This window comes from Macaca thibetana, chromosome 11 (genome assembly GCF_024542745.1).
Source record: "Macaca thibetana thibetana isolate TM-01 chromosome 11, ASM2454274v1, whole genome shotgun sequence".
NCBI lineage: Eukaryota > Metazoa > Chordata > Mammalia > Primates > Cercopithecidae > Macaca > Macaca thibetana.
In genome coordinates, this window is record NC_065588.1 from 78,928,425 (window position 1) to 78,945,651 (window position 17,227).

A 17,227-nucleotide genomic window follows, 5' to 3' on the forward strand; every position below is an offset into this window, starting at 1 on the left:
TACTGGGAAGTATTTCATTTAATTGAACAGATATTTATGGGATGCGTCATATTGCAGCACTTGTGTGTATAATGGGATACAAAGAAGACTATGGCTTTGAGCTTTGTGAGGGACATACCCCCACATGAACCCTCCTTTCTCTGCCCCCCACCCCCCTCCAAAACACATTGTAGGCAGAATTCTAAACATGAGAACCTAGGGTCCTGTCCCCCTGGCTATTCAAACCTGAATCCGGGCACTATTGCAAAGGGACTTTGTAGATGTAATTAAAGTCCCAGATCAGTTGGCCTTAAGATATGGTGATTGTCCAAATGGGCATGACCCAGACGGATAGGGGAACTCTTCAGAGAGTTTTCTCTAGCAATGGCGGAACAGGAAGCCAGTGATATGCAAAGCCTGAGAAGGACTCTACTCACTTTTCTATTGCTGGTTTGAAGACAGAGGAGGGCCAAACGAAAAGGAATGTGGACAGCCTCTAGAAGCTGAGTGTGGCTCTTGGATGGCAGCCAGTAAGGAAATAAGGACATCAGTCTTGGAGTAGCAAGGAAATGGAGTTTGTATAACAACTTGAATGAACACAGAAGTAGATTCTTCCTTAAAGCTTCCAGATGAGAGCCCAGTCTGGCCATTACCTTGATTTTGGCTTTCTGAGGCTCTAAGCAAGATAACCCACCTGAGTTATTGCTGAGTTTCTGACCTATGGAACTGTGAGCCAGTAAGTTGGTTTTGTCCTAAGCCTCTACCATTCTGGTGACTTGTTATGCAACAATGGCAAACTAATACACACACACAGAGTGATCATTTCCTTTATACCAGCATATATGAGAGGTACTAATTAATTTCAGTTTTCAGGACCAGAAAGAACAGGTTTAGATAACATTAACAGAATTTTAAACTTACTACAAGTATCTTCATTCTATACATGAGAAAATAGAAGTTTAGAGAAGTTAAGGTTGTGTCCAAGATTTTAGATCTGGCTAGTGGCAGAGCTGGGATAGAAGCGTGTCTCCTGATTCAAGGTTCAGCGTTTTTTTAATTGTATCTCACTATGGTGCATAATGACTTCCACCTTTAAATTGGAACCAAAGTGTAAAAAAGCTAAATAATAGTAATTTCTCTGTCATAATGCCAAGTGTAATGAAGGAAAGAAATGGAAGAAAAAGGTAATTTCAGGAAAGCATTATTATTTTTTGTCTAAAGATTTCAGAGTGTGGAATAGAGTGCATTGCTTTCACTTACTCGTTAGGCAATATGGAAGCATTCATACCTTCAATGGAGTACTGTTTCTTCTAAAAATACTGACCCACTGCTGAATTCTTCCAATGATGTTGCTATTATTTGGAGTATCATGGGAGTAGCTTTTTAACTTAAATACATATAGCGCTTTCTTTTTAGCACCCTCAATGATAGCAACTATTTGATTGGGAGGAGTAATACGATATTATTTCTCTGTAGTTTGTAGATAGTTCTGATATGAAGAATCAGATTTAGTGATCATCCTGAATAATATAATAAACACCAGTTGGACTAGTGTATAAGAAAATTGGACTAGGTAATATAATCTAAAGAAAATACTGGTATTAAGTATTAAGTTGAACTTTCTTATTTGTTTTCTGAATTCAATCTGCTTAACCATCGTTTTCTTTAAAAAGTTTAGGCCAGGCACGGTGGCTCACGCCTGTGATCCCAGCACTTTGGGAGGCCAAGGCGGGTGGATCACAAGGTCAGGAGATCGAGACCATCCTGGCTAACAGGTTGAAACCCCGTCTCTTCTAAAAATATAAAAAATTAGCCAGGCATGGTGACATGCACCTGTAGTCCCAGCTACTCAGGAGGCTCAGGCAGGAGAATCACTTGAACCCAGGAGGCGGAGTTTGCAGTAAGCCAAGATTGTACCACTGCACTACAGCCTGGGCGACAGAGTGAGACTCTCTCAAAAAAACAAAAAACAAAAAACAAAAAACAACTTTCGAAGTCATTTTGGAGCAATGTTGGCATGACTGGAGTGAGTATCCCATCTCTTTTGGTAGGTAGTTAAATAAAATATGCGCTTTGGAGGGAATTGAATCCTGGCTTGACAACTTACTAATAGTATGATTGTGTACAAATTCCTTAATCTCTGCAGATACCAGTTTCTTTATGTGTAATATGGAGACTAATATTATTAACTTTATGCCTGTCACATAAGAGGTACTCCCTAAGCAAATGAACTGAGTGGATTAAATATATTAGTGGGGGCTGGGCACAGTGGCTTACATCTGTAATCCTAGCACTTTGGGAGGCTGAGGCGGGTGGATCACCTGAGGTCAGAAGTTCAAGACCAGCCTGATCAACATGGTAAAATCCCATCTCTACTAAAAATGCAAAAAATTAGCCGGGTGTGGTGGCGCATGCTTGTAATCCCAGCTACTTGTGAGGCTGAGGAAGGAGAACGGCTTGAATCCGGGAGGCAGAGGTTGCAGTGAGCTGAGATCGCGCCACTGCACTCCAGCCTGGACAACAAGAGCAAAACTCCGTCACAAAAAATATCTCACACACACACACACACACACACACACACACGTATGTATATGTGTATATATATGTATGTGTATATCTATATATATGTGGGCAAGCTTCTTATATATAAGCCTAGTACATAGTTTGTGCTATGCATTGTCTCTTAAAATGTTATTTTTAGTGGTAGTTAAATGATATGTTCACGTTTGATGAATAAGGGTAGCTTCTTATTTTACTTGAACCCAATAAATAGAATTCCCCAGTGAATCTTATCCTTTGCTTATTTCACATTAAATCTGTGCATAGCACCTCTTTGACGGTGGCTCGGAGTACGTTTGCTGACAACTGGAGGAGTTCAAGTGGGTGGTTCTCTGTTTTTATAACCTTCTTTTCCTGCCTTGGGGACCCATGTTACACAGAATCACACTGGCTTCTCCTGAGTGTGCTAAACTCTTTTAATTTAGACTGCTTCTACTTTAGAAACTAATACTCATGCATTTGTATTTACACTGTGAGAAAAAATCCTTGCCCTCCCAGACTTAAATTCTTGTGGGAGACATGGGCAGCAAACACATTTTTTACTTGCTTTGTCTCTGTCACCTGAGTTTAAAAATCTGGACACAGCTCCACTTTGTAGATTTGATGCATTTTTTTTTTTTTTTAATTTGGTATAAAAGCTGAACTGTGGTTGTGAGACACAGCCTCAGCACAAATAACTGAATGTCCTCATCCCTGTTGGTCCAGGTGGGCTCCTATTCTCTTGGTCTCTTGCAGCCTTACTTGTTCTGTGGCCCCTCAGAGTAGATATAAGCAGTAGCAATGCTAATGCTTCAGGAAAAAGGGTAAAGCATGTGTTAACACACAGAAACTGTTTTTCTTTTTTTTTTCTTTCTTTCTTTCTTTTTTTTTTTTTTTTTTGAGGCAGAGTCTTGCTTTGTTGCCTGGGCTGGAGTGCAGTGGTGCCATCTCAGCTCACTGCAACCTCTGCCTCCCAGATTCAAGAAATTCTCCTGCCTCCGCCTCCCTGGTGACTGGGATTATAGGCATGCACCACCACACCCACCTAATTTTTGCATTTTTAGTGGAGATGGGGTTTCACCATGTTGGTCAGGCTGGTCTCGAACTCCTGACCTCCGGTGATCCCCCCCCACCTCGCTTCCCAAAGTGCTAGGATTACAGGCGTGTGCCAGTGTGCCCAGCCCATGAAATTTTGTTTTTCAATCCTGTTTTAAAGATGGAAGAGAAGGATTCTCACAGAAAAAACATACAATAGCCAATTCAGATATGTCTGTGATGGCTCACTATAAACTTATTTGTAGTTTTTTTCTCATTCCTTTAATTGTATTTAATTCAGATTTTGAAGTTCCTCTTTTGTTTTATACCACTAAACTCTAAAAGTTTAAATCTTTTTTTTATACAAAGAACAATTGTCTTTAAATACTTTTTACAATGCTGATCAAATCAAGCAGCCTTCTATAGAAACCAGGAAGCATGTTTAAGATAAAGAGAAGAAACGACCCTGCATATCTTTTCCTTGTGTTTTTGAGAAGTGACCTCGGGTTTGGCATTTCTTAAGGGTCTTAAAGGATCTTGTTGGCAATTGGCATTCTGCACTCTACTCTCCCCACCCACTACCTCCAGGGGATAGAGATTGCATCGGAAATAATCAAGGTGATTATTTTATGATAATAGCTGATACGTAGAGAGGTTTTTTAAAAAACCTAATGGGTAAGTGCTTTGTATGAACTGGCTCATTTAATTTTCATAATACTGTGAGATAATGATAGCTATCATTAGTCCTGTGAGATATTATTATTAATCCTGACTTTATGTCTGTTGACTCTCCTTGTTTCAGACACTATACAAAGTGCTTTATAGGCATTATTTTTCTAATTCCTCACCACAGTCTTCTGAAATATCCCACTAGAATATAAGCTCTATGAGTGTTAGGACTTTTTCTTCTTCTTCTGGGCTAAATTCTGGGACAGCATTTAGTATAATACCTAGTGCAGGATAGATGCTTAGTAAATAGTTATTGATTGAACAAATTCCAGCTTTTTTGAATGAGGAAACTGTTAAGAGAAGTTAAATAACTTGCCCAAGTTCAAGTGATGAATCTGGGAATTACACCCGGGCCAGCGTGACATCAGAGCCTGCAGTCTTTATCTTTGTATTATGAGAGTTATTTTTTCTTTGTTAACAAATTTCTGGGATAATGTTGAATTCTGAGGCAGAATGATGTGTTAAACTAGGTTTCTAAAATTAAATATATAAAGTTATTTTGGAAACTTCAAAATTTTGAAACTTGTAAATTGTCACTTAATGGGAAAGCTTTAAATGTTTAAAATGGCTAATATTAAGGAAATCATGGATAATGGTAATGTTGCTGGTTTATGGGAGGATTTGAATGTATATGAATATATTAATATTTATATGAATATATGTGAATATATTAAGATTCTCTGATACACTCAATGTTTTTTGTCTTTTTAAAGAAGGAAAATAGTGTAAATTTTGCTAGTATTTACTATTTCACAAAATATATAAATAAAATCTGAATTTTCAAAATTCATTGAAAAAGTATCTCTTATGATTACTTCCTATTGCTTTTTTCTTCTCCTTTTGGAAAAAGTATTTGGAATTGTATGTTGTATGGAATCTGAAATATGTTTTCCATACTTATATATTTTGGATGGTTCCAGTTAAACAGTTTTGTGTTAAAGAATGAACAAAATGCCACAGTTTTTACAAAAGGAGTGTGTCAATCTACACTGCCTCTAGATCATTGTGAACATATACTTTATTCAGACCAATATTATTGGCTGTTAGTGTTCAAATGCATTGACATTTTTATAGGGGAAAATGCCATTCCATTAGTAATTTGCAGTCTGTATTTAACATCTTTCCAAATAGTTGTTAAATAGATACATTATCTCTCTCCCCCATAGACTCTCAACTATGTTTTTACATTTATTGGAAGCTCCATTTTTTTTTTTTTTTTTTTCTCTGAAGGCTTTCTCGTTGCTTATAAGAATCTCAGGCTGGGTGCAGTGACTCACACCTATAATCCCAGCACTTTGGGAGGCCAAGGAGGGCAGATAACCTGAAGTCAGGAGTTTGAGACCAGCCCGGCCAACATGGTGAAACTCTGACTCTGCTAAAAATATAAAAAATTAGTCAGGTCTGGTGGCTGGCACCTGTAATCTCAGCTACTCGGGAGGCTGAGGCAGGAGAATCACTTGAACTCGGGAGGCAGAGATTGCAGTGAGCCGAGATCATGCCATTGCACTGGGCGACAGCCAGAGACTGCATCTCAAAAACAAAACAAAACAAACGAAAAAGAATCTCAGGGCTGGAGTTATCCTGAGTGACTATAGGGGGGCTGTTTATAGTCTCGGGAGCATAAACTGGGGAGTGGTGATCTTGGGAGCATGAACTGGGGAGTGGTGATTCTTTTGGTAAGTTGGTTTAGAGACTTCATAAAGACCAACTACCACCTGCAGCAAATTTTAAAATAGGCCTGTGTAACTGCATAACATCATCGTGTATCTTAGTGGACATGAGTAAACATCCAGGATGCCGAACTTGAAAGACAAATGTGTGCTATATTTGGGGTTTGCTTTAAATAGGAACAATGAACTTCATAAATAATAATCAAGATTTTTAGGGAGCTAGGTTTAGGAACATATTGAGTCACATCTTTTCTGTCTTCTATTTATCCCTGCTCAGCTGTGCCATGGAGTAGCACAGCTGGGTTTAAAATCTCCAACATCAGGTGTCACTGTCTTGCTTCTATTAGAACCCTAGGCTCAAGTCACCTGTATCACTTGTTCCTGCTGTTCTCGAGGGCTGCTATAGTGAGAATTTCTCTCTCCTGGTCTTTTCATCATCTGAGTGAGCACAGCTCTCTTAAGCCAATAAGATAGAAGCATATACCCTGTTGACCTTGTGGCTTTTCTTTTCTGTTAAAGGAGGATTCAGGCAGATACCAGATACATGAGGGGCCCTTCCAGCTGCTCATCTTTTCCACTTACCACTTTTGCCCTCCTACCTTAGGAGCCAGTTCATTCTCCGTAGATGAACTGTGTGAAATCTATTTTATAGAAGTATACAAGGAGAAAATGATTTACTTCTGCAGTCTTCATATTGTCATGCCAGTATGCTAGCTGAAAACAAAATGGCTTTTTTTTTTTTGGAAGAAGTTTTCTGGTTTTTTAGAAAAAGAGACTGACCATATGTAAACATTCTTTAAACTGTTTCCTCATTGTGGTTTTACTATGCGGAGGGCTAAATTTTAAAAGTAAATATAATGTTATTATAACAATTTGCTTATTACCAGCAAGTTTTTAATATAGACCAATGTTTTATATATGGGGTGGCTTAATAATTTTAACTGGAGAAAACTGATTAGGAAAACAGTTATTCACTTCTGTTTGCTGAACTGGAAAGAAGTCATAAGAAAAAGAAAACTTCAGAATCTGATTTTTTTCAAAGAAGATCTGCGAATTTTAGAAATAACTTGTGAAATTTAGGTCTCTCTCATGAGATTGCCAAAGGCACAGTTAAATTCTCTAGGAGGCCCAATTGATTATTGTGTAAAGCTGTTTAAATTTTCAAGGATCTTCTAAAATGCATTTCTAGTTTTTGATACAAAAGTTAATTGATTTCAAATGTCAACTTGTGTCTTCCAGTAATGAAAATGGTTGACCCTCCTGGGGAAGTACAGGTAAAAATAAAGCGTACTATATTAATTGGAAAACATTGATGGAGTTAAGAGCTGTCATTGAGTGGATTCTCCAGGGAGTCTTAGTAGGTCATGTTTTGCCAGGCATTGAGGCATTCTGAGATCCAACAGTTACATCTTTGAAGGGACAAATAAAGATGTCACCAGAATCGGGAGATTGAGATTTATGCCCCAAAGTCCAGATGCTTTCTTGGGAGATACCCAAAAGGAATGACATCTACTAACATTTCTGCCTTTAGTTTATCAGAAAGATGTTGAAAGAAGATCAGGAAATTAAGGCATTTCTTAGAGAATAATAACGGTAATTGTATTGTTTTTAAAGGCACTCCTTAGTGGCTTCTAGAAATACTGTCATTGATTTTTCATACCAATAGTTGAATTCACTGAGTTACGAAAACTGTTATTTTTTAAAAAACAACAAAACACAGAAACCCATGGGGTTTTAGAGCTTAGAAACTTTGTGTTATAAGAAGTATAATAACTGTGCTCTGCTAATTTATTTATGTAACAAAAATTATTAAATTAAATATTTGGATTGTAGTGGAGGTACTTGCCTTTAAAAAGTACTTCAGGCCGGATGTGGTGGCTCGTGCCTGTAATCCCAGCATTTTGGGAGGCCGAGGCGGGCAGATCACTTGAGGTCAGGAGTTCGAGACCAGCCTGCCCAACATGGTGAAACCCCGTCTCTACTGAAAAAGTATAAAAATTAGCCAAGTGTGGTGGTGGGCATCTGTAGTCCCAGCTACTTGGGGGGCTGAGGTGGGAGAATCGCTTGAACCTGTGAGGCAGAGGTTGCAGTGAGCTGATGTTGTGCCACTGCCCTCCAGCCTGGGGGACAGAGCAAGACTCCATCTGAAAAAAATAAAAATAAATAAATAAAGAGTACTTCAGCTGAGGCAATTCATGTACTAGTGTATCATTTTGGAATGTGGGTAAGCACTCCTGAATTTACATGGCCTGGAAATTTTTTATATTTGATTTTCTCAAAGCACGGTACAACTGTACTCATCTTTGTGAACAGAAATGTTTGAGGATGGGTTAAATGAACTGTAGAGAACATCTCAGGAAAAGGTGTTATGCAAGGCATAATTATTTTCCAAGTGCTATCTGGGAGCAATTTTCACCAATCAAAACTGCCTTGAAATAGAGATCACAATCAAAGTTCATCTCAATCAAAGTTCATCTGTATACTATTGTATTTGGAGTACATGCCAACATTCCAACTTGAAGTCACTTTGAGGGAAAAGTTCTTCAAATTCATCAGTGTTGTGGGGAAATGTGATTTAAATCCTGATTACTGAAAGCCTTATTACAGAGGAGGTGGTGAGCAGGTGAGTTGAGCTGTTTAGGATGTCTATTTTTTATTTGTTCTTTTAAGGTATTGCGAAGAAACTGATTGTGGTGTCTATCTGTTGCTAGTTCCTCTCTAGCATCAATTCCCATTTTCTTCTTATAGTCTGGAATTTCCTTTGGGAAACCTCCTATGTTCTCTATCTATGTAGTTCTAGAGGGGCTGCTCATACCCCAACCCCTGCTATAATGAAAAAAGGGGCTCAATTGCTGCCCACAGTGACTAATTGATGATTAATTAATCAAAGTTGTTCAAATGAGATTTAGTTCCTGGCATTTTTGTTGAAATTATTTGAAAGAAGACTTTACTTTTTTCCCCTGGAGATTTTTTAGCCAATAGTAAGCAAGATCGCCGGTGTTAGTGGTAGTTCTTTTGCTACCATCATGTCTGAGAGGAAGGCAGAGCTTGGAGCTGGAGATACAGAATCCTGAGGACCTAGTCTGAATACCTGATCAGTTACACAAGCCAGCAAACTCTTCTGCTTTGTGGAAACCAGTTTGAGTTGGATTTCTATCACTTGTAACTGAAGTGTACCCTAGAAAAAATAAAAAAATAAAAAATAAATAGACCTGATTGACACACCCTTGTAAGTTTAGTGTCAGATCTGCTTTCACCCCAAGAGCTAACTTTTGTTATATGTATGTCACTGATTTTTGTTGTGGTGGTGGTTGTTAGTATTTTTCTTAAAAAATAAAATAGGGGTTTTTATCATAATAAAAATAGAAATTACTAAATAAAAAATGCTGTACTAGGAAAAAAACCCTCATATTTGTGCTCAGAGGTGACATCAGATGCCTATGTCTAGTTTGGGAGTCAGGGTGACAGTACCTCATAAAATAAGTTGAAGGAACATTTCTTCTTTTTCTATTTTGTTAAATAATTTATAATTACCTGTTCTTTGAATGTGTCATAAAATTATCTGTAAAACTGTCTAATCATAGCTTGATTATCTCCTTAGTTTTTATTTGGGTGTGTTCTACTTTATTTTTCTAACTTATTGAGTCGGATACTTAGTATATTCTCTTTACTAAAAAGCTTGTGAAATTACAAAAAAAAAAATCCTTGTCTCATAGTTCTTCTCCTATCAATAATGATTTGAAAATTTTCCATGTATATGGAACACCTCCAAGGACAGATAATGTCCTTGATTAGCAGAGTAGCTGGGTTATTACAGTCTGTGTCAAAGAGTTGAAGGGAAAAGCCTGCGTATTCTTTACAAAAAGAGAGGTTAGATGTGCTTGGGAGCAATCATCCTGCCAGGAAAGCTGTGTGAGGGTTTTACCTTACTGATGTGACCTCCTTGCATTGGCAGGTATTGCTGCTTCCAGATTTGGTCACAGCATGGGACAAAGGAATATACAGACCTCCTTCCTGCCTTTGAATAATTAGCGTCAGCAGAGTATCCTGAACAGTGATCAGATATAAACAAAGCAAACAGATAGAGAACCTGGAGAGATTTCGCTTTTAGGAATGCTTTAGAAATGATCACCAACTCTGTCAAATGTGGAGGCATTTGTGGATTTTGATGGTGTTTATTTATTTATTTATTTTGGCTTAACAGCATTTACTTTTTTTGGAAGACATCCATCCTGTGGTGGAAGTGATGGCCCTACTGGCTGTATATACAGATGGGCAGCTACGATTCCAAATATCACACAGCTATAGTAGGGTTCATCCAAATGGAGCCCGTTGCCTCCAGGGTCTTTTTCTTCCTGTGAAGAAAATTTGAATCAGTGCTGTAGCAGTAATAATACAAATATTGCTATGTTAGAAGTACTTAAGCCTCTTATATTTTCTTATTCCAGGTGGTTTTCCTGAAATCAAACTCAGATTTCCAGGGATAAAAAGACAACACATGAAAAACCCCTTGTATTCTCAGATTTGACATGACTTTCACTGTGTAGATGGCTTTAACTGTATTTAATAGAATGTTCCTGTAAAGCTAAAAAGTAAGTGGATCCTGTTTTTGACATAGTAGTAGAGCTTGCAGTTTAAATAATTCCACTGGGAATCTATTAGGAAGCAAATGAGAGCCTCCTCCAGAGACCTTTGAGACAGGCTTAAGGAAGCATTCCTCTGTTATTTGTTGTGCTTTGTTCGTCTGGTTCTAAGTCAAGATAAATATTGCTTCATTTGTATAGTTGTTTTCTTTTGCAATTTGCTCATGAGTGAAATCTCCTTAAAACATTAACATTTGATTAAATATACTTGAATGCTTACAAAGAGTTTTTCATATAATTTATCTTGTTTATCTTTATAGCAACATTAAGGGGCTGGTAGATATTTATGTTCCTCTTGGTGAGTTCATTGAAGAGCAATCTGAGATTTTAGATAGGTTAGGAAATACACTTTTTATATTTTGGGAATCTAGCCTGTACAGTGCTTATTATCACCATTTCTGCAGTTATGAGGTTACTCTTGAAGACAAGAAAATATTTATTAATGAATTTTCAAATCACTCCTTATTTGTGTATTTCTCTTTGCTTAGTGCTACCAACATTTCCACTCTTTGGCATCAAGTGTTGATGATTCTTTTACTGTCTTCTGTGAATATCTCAAAACCACATGCAAATGCATTGCAAAATGCACAGTCAGATTGTGCATCTTTCAAAGGATGCAGGTTTCCATGAAGTCAGGGAAAGTGGCTCAGTAAGATCTGCATTAACATATAAACCCCTAGGCAAATTGGTGTGGCAGGATTGGATCAGGCAATTATCACCATAGATAATGACAAGAGAAGCCCTTCAAAAGAGTCTGATTGAAATATCAAAGGATTACGTGAGACTCTTGGGAAATCAAAACCCTTGAGTATTTTTGGCAGAAACAGTGTTTTTGTTCAGATTTTACTGTAAGTTGTATGAAGTAAGATTTGTGTGGTCCTGTTATCACTTAAGAATTATAAATTATACCTTATTTTATATTTATAAAAGAATATAAATAATCTGAATATCTGTATACTTCTCCCAGATATCATATTTCTGTTTCTACTATGAAAATCTGGAATTCTGTGTTTATTCCCCAGTTTTTTAAAATGTAGTTTTACCCTATATGAATATATTCCTTTATTTAGATATACATGGTTTTGAGCTTTATAAAAATGTTATTGATCTCCTTAAAGCCTTCTGTCATTTGCTTTTGAAAACTCAATATAATGTCTTAAAAATTTATCTTTGTTGTGGTATGTAGCTCTGTTTTATTCATTTGTACTGCTGTATAACATTCTAAAATATGACTCACAATATCAAAAAATGGTGTGGATTCATGGAGATTCTTATGTATTGCTGGTATGAGGGTAAGTTGACATAAAACTTTGAAGAACAACTTGGCATTCACTTCTAAAGCCGTTTCTGCAGTTCCATTCCTAGGCATAGATCCTAGATCTAGAGTGATCAATTTGAATTATACATTTTGTAAAATTATTCACAAAAGTGCTTATTTTATAAGTGTGGTGTAGAATGTTACATGTGTGACCTATGACTAATTCCACTAATCCTCAAATAAAACTGTGGGATCATTGTTTGCCATTCAAACAGCAGTTTAAATTCAAACCGTATTATCCATTAGCATAAGAATAGCTTTTAACGATAATTAAAACCCTAATGGTATCATGAAATTATTTTAGTTTAGTTTACGTATACTTTTGGTATAAATATTTGTCCAGTGGGAGATCCTGATTTGTTAAACATTTTATATGAATTTCATTTGAGAAATGCACAGCACTGTATAAATATATCACCGTAGGAGGCAGTGTAGCCATAAGGAAAACATACTGGATTGAGTGTCAAAAATTGGTGTCTATACGGTGCTTTACCTCTCAAGCTTCATATGACCTTAATTTCTGAGCATCAGTTTCATCATTGGTTAAAAAAAAGAGATGACAGTATCAGACTTGCCTCATGACTGTCTGCCAATTAAGTGAATTAGAAAATTATTTTCAATTATATAGTGCTGTGCAAGGTGAATGATTGCTATTATTGTTGTCATCACTGTTGTTTGAAGCACTGTGCTTTGGGAAGCAAATCTGGTTCACATCTTTTGAACATTTAAATGAAGAGAATGTGTCTCAGTGCTCTAGTGTGTATTAAAACAGCCTTTTAATAAGAATGTTTTGAACCCTGGTCAATACCTGCACATGCTTTTATCAATACTTCATTACATAAAATGACCGAGAAGCTGTCATAAGAATTTAAAGTAACATTTCCCCTCATCTTTAAAATTTATCTTAAAAGAAAGATAAGATTCTAATTACAAATTTTGAACAGTTTAATTTTTCTCTATGAAAAATTCCCAAGAATGATACAAAAGCACTTTTATGTGAAGAAGGTACATTGTAACATTGAGGTCTTGATCTCATTTTAGTAACTCTCTGATGTGATTAATTCATAAGCACTGAGTTGTAGCTCATTCCTTCTGGCAAAATTCCTGCACTTGATTGTTACCTGATAAACTTTTAATAAGCGTAATTTTAAAAACTGCACTTGACTCTTGCTTTATGAAAAGCAGGAAATGTAAGAAGTTAAAAATGCTTGACAGTTTTTCTGAGCTCTGGTAAGAAACAGTGGCCATGCCCTTTTATAGATGACAACCCAAAGGCGAGTTTGTAAAACCATAAATAAATGTAAAGACTTACTGAGCGGCAACTTGGATGGATTAATGCCTATGGGTAAGAAACCCAGGAGTTAATGTTTAGAGTGATTTGGATAAATGTGAACATGTTTAAACTTTTAGTATTATTCCTTTAAACTAAATGCGAATAATAGTATTTTAACAAAGTTTGGGTTACCTCAGTAGCCTGATTTTAACAGAAGTACTGTGTGTCTCAGATTGTTAAGTGATGAATGGGTGGTGCCCCTGCATTATTTTCTGCGTTTTGTCTTTTCCCTATTTATAATTTCTTTGTTATTCAAGTTACACTATCACTTCTGTCCAAAGTTGGGTCTCAGGATTAGATTAATAAACTAACCAAGTAAATTTGGGAAGTATAACTAACTTGCATAAAGAAAATAATTGGGGTTATTTATTTGTTTGTAATTTTAAAATATGTCATCAGCATTTTTGAGAAGCTCTCATTTTGTTGAATTTCTAGGCAGACCTTTGTGGTTAAGCATCTTCCTGGCAATTTTTTTGACAGTCATTTGACCAGGTCTTTCTATTTGTACTCAATGTCAAAACAACAACAACAAAAATGCATATGTATCCTCAGATTTTTATTCAATGAATTATATTTTCTTAGTTTTAGGAGAATATTAAATTGTCTACTAAAATTATGCTTTGGCTTGCACTGTGCCCAGGGTTTTTGTTTTTTTTTTTTTTTTTTTCTTGAAAGCTGTCAGTGGCAGATTTGTAGTTAGAAGCTAAACATTTCATGAGAGAAAGAGACATTTTAGCTTGAGAATGCAGTAAAGCAGGGGTCCCTAACCCCCAAGTCTTGGACCAGTACCGGTCCATGGCCTGTTAGAAACCGGGCCACACATCTGGAGATGAACGGCAGGTGAGCCAGCGAAGCTTCATCTGTATTTACAGCCACTCCCCATTGCTCGTATTACCCCCTGAGCTCCACTTCCTGTGAGACCAGTTGTGGCATTAGATTCTAATGGGAGCACAAACCTTACTGTGAATGGTGCATGCGAGGAATCTAGGTTTCACACTTGTTATGAGAATCTAATGCCTGATGATCCATCATCGTCTCCCCTCACCCCCAGATGGAACCATCTAGTTGCAGGAAAACCAGCTCAGGACTCAGGGCTTCCACTGATTCTACATTACGGTGAATTGTGTAATTATTTTATTATATATTACAATGTAAAAATAATAGAAATAAACTGCACAACAAAGGTAATGCACTTGAATCATCGTGAAACCATCCCCTGCTCCCAAGTTTGTGGAAAAATTATCTCCCATGAAACTGGACCCTGGTACCAAATGGGGACTGCTGAAGTAGAGAAAACAGTATGGAGTGGGGGGTTTAGTTTCAGACTGATGAGTTCAGTTTGTATTCTGCTACTCACGAGCAGTGTGATCTTGATCAAGTTTGTTAACTTCTGAGTCTCCATTTTCTCACTCTGAAACAACAAAGTACCTTTTTCGTTGGACTAAATGTTAAAGGAGATATGGATGTAACATGCTTATTACCATTCAGCCTTGTGTGTTACGATGCTTACTAATGGTTTGTTCTTAAGAGGCTTGTGGCTGGACAGATAAGAGAAACTGCAGAGCAATGAGGATGGGGATAAGTATAGTGTCAGTTGGGATGGAGATGGCTCATCAGGGAGACATACAATTCACCCCATGGCCATCCAGTCCTCACAGATTCAAACAAGTATTCACTTAAATTCCTGTCCCACATATGGTGGGATTCCATGTGGCCTTACCATCTATGGGGTGCACACAAAACTCACATTTCTCTTAGCCACTGCCAACTATAAGTTTTTGCTGAGGTCTTGATCACTGTTACACTTTGTATCTCCTCCTTATGGTGTCTCTTTTCCACTCCTGGAACCTTGCTTGGCAGAAGTAACCTCTTTATTTCCAGGAGTCCCATTAATGCTAGTGATATGTACCCAGATTTCTTGAATGTTTGATATCAGTGAGGGGTTTGCAGTGCAACCCAGCAACAACTTTAAACAAACAGACCCTTAGAAATCTCACCTTTTTACGGCCGCTTAGCTATTACTACTCTGGAAAATATTCATTGGCTGTTTCTTTTTCTTTCTTTCTTTCTTTCTTTCTTTCTTTCTTTTTTTTTTTTTTGAGACTGAGTCTCGCTCTGTTGCCCAGGCTGGGGTGCAGTGGTGTGATCTCTTCTCACTGCAACCTCTGCCTCCTGGGTTCAAGTGATTCTCCTGCCTCAGCCTCCTGAGTAACTGGAATTACAGGCACATATCAGCACACACAGCTAATTTTTGTATTTTTTAGTAGAGATGGGGTTTCACCATGTTAGTCAGGCTGGTCTCGAACTCCTGAGAGTTACGGCCGCTTAGCTATTACTACTCTGGAAAATATTCATTGGCTGTTTCTTTTTCTTTCTTTCTTTCTTTCTTTTTTTTTTTTTTTTGAGACTGAGTCTCGCTCTGTTGCCCAGGCTGGGGTGCAGTGGTGTGATCTCTTCTCACTGCAACCTCTGCCTCCTGGGTTCAAGTGATTCTCCTGCCTCAGCCTCCTGAGTAACTGGAATTACAGGCACATATCAGCACACACAGCTAATTTTTGTATTTTTTAGTAGAGATGGGGTTTCACCATGTTAGTCAGGCTGGTCTCGAACTCCTGACCTTGTGATCCACCCACCTCAGCTTCCCAAAGTGCAGGGATTACAGGTGTGAGCCACCGCACTTGGCTGACTCTTTCCTTCTACTCTATCTGGAACCAGTTTTCTGGCACATTGCTGGGCATCATGTCTCCTCCTCAACTCGCTCATCCCCTACCCCTCCAATGCTCGTGCGGTTCTACTGTAGAGCCATTTATGTGTCTTGTCTCAAAGCATCCTGTCATTTACCATGTACATAATGCCATCCTTGCCCCCAAACAATTTTCCTTAAAGGAATGCCGTGGCCACTTAGCCTCTTTTTCCCCCTCCCTGTTATTCAAGTTATTTCCTTTGATGAGACTTTAGAGATAGAATATAAGAGATAAAGAAGAGAGAGTTGGCTGGGTGCAGTGCTCACGCCTGTAATCCCAGCACTTTGGGAGGCCAAAGTGGGTGGATCACAAGTCAGGAGTTCAAGACCAGCCTGACCAATATGGTGAAACCCCATCTCTACTAAAAATACACACAAAAAAATTAGCCAGGTGTGGTGGTGCGTGCCTGTAGTCCCAGCTACTTGGGAGGCTGAGGCAGAAGAATTGCTTGCACCCGGGAAGCAGAGGTTGCAGTGAGCCGAGATCATGCCACTGCACTACAGCCTGAGCGACAGAGCGAGACTCCATCTCAAAAAAAAAAAAAAAAAAAAAGAGACAATCAACAATGATAACACAATTTCTAGACTGAGAGACTAGAAGAATAGTATTGCCTATGATGTAAGTGGGATTTTTATTCAAGGAGACTGACATGGTATACAGGGGACAGTAATCTGAACATTCGGAATCTGTGACATATTTGGCATTTTCATCAGACTTGATTTAGAATAATCATCTTCATAAGATGTAGGCTAAAAAATGCAACTATGGAAGGGCAGATAAAACCCATTTGCTGTTAATTGTGATTCCTCTAAGAAAGAGGAAGTGAAGTGAAGAAGCTAAGACAAAACAGTGTCCCTAGTGATCAATCATCAGGCAGATGTTTGTCGACTCTTCCAGGCTTCGGGAAGGATCATTTCAGGGGAGGCACTTAGTCAATACCATTTTCTTTCTTTGGGGCATTTAGTTGATGAAAAACAGGAACCTGGGAGAGACACAGTAACTTAGCTCCTTGGGATTCTCCCCAGGAATGGAAGAATGTGTTATGCCCAGACCGTTTATTCCCCGAAGAAGACCACCAGAGTCCAGAGTCAAAGCTAAGCAGCAAGGATCTTTATTACAGGTTCGAACCTGGAACTCTCCCTCGCTCGTGAAACGAGACGGGCAGGAGAGCTCCCCCACTGAGCTCCGAACAATGTTATATAGTCTAAGGAAAGTAGGCATAGAATCATTATACAAAT

The 17,227-nt window shown here is 38.0% G+C and overlaps 1 protein-coding gene across 1 annotated transcript in view; it reads left to right on the forward strand.

Moving 5' to 3' along the window:
* Positions 1–17,227, forward strand: part of TMTC2 (transmembrane O-mannosyltransferase targeting cadherins 2) — a 459,067-nt gene that overhangs the window by 52,307 nt on the left and 389,533 nt on the right. The gene's annotated exons all lie outside the window — the stretch shown is intronic.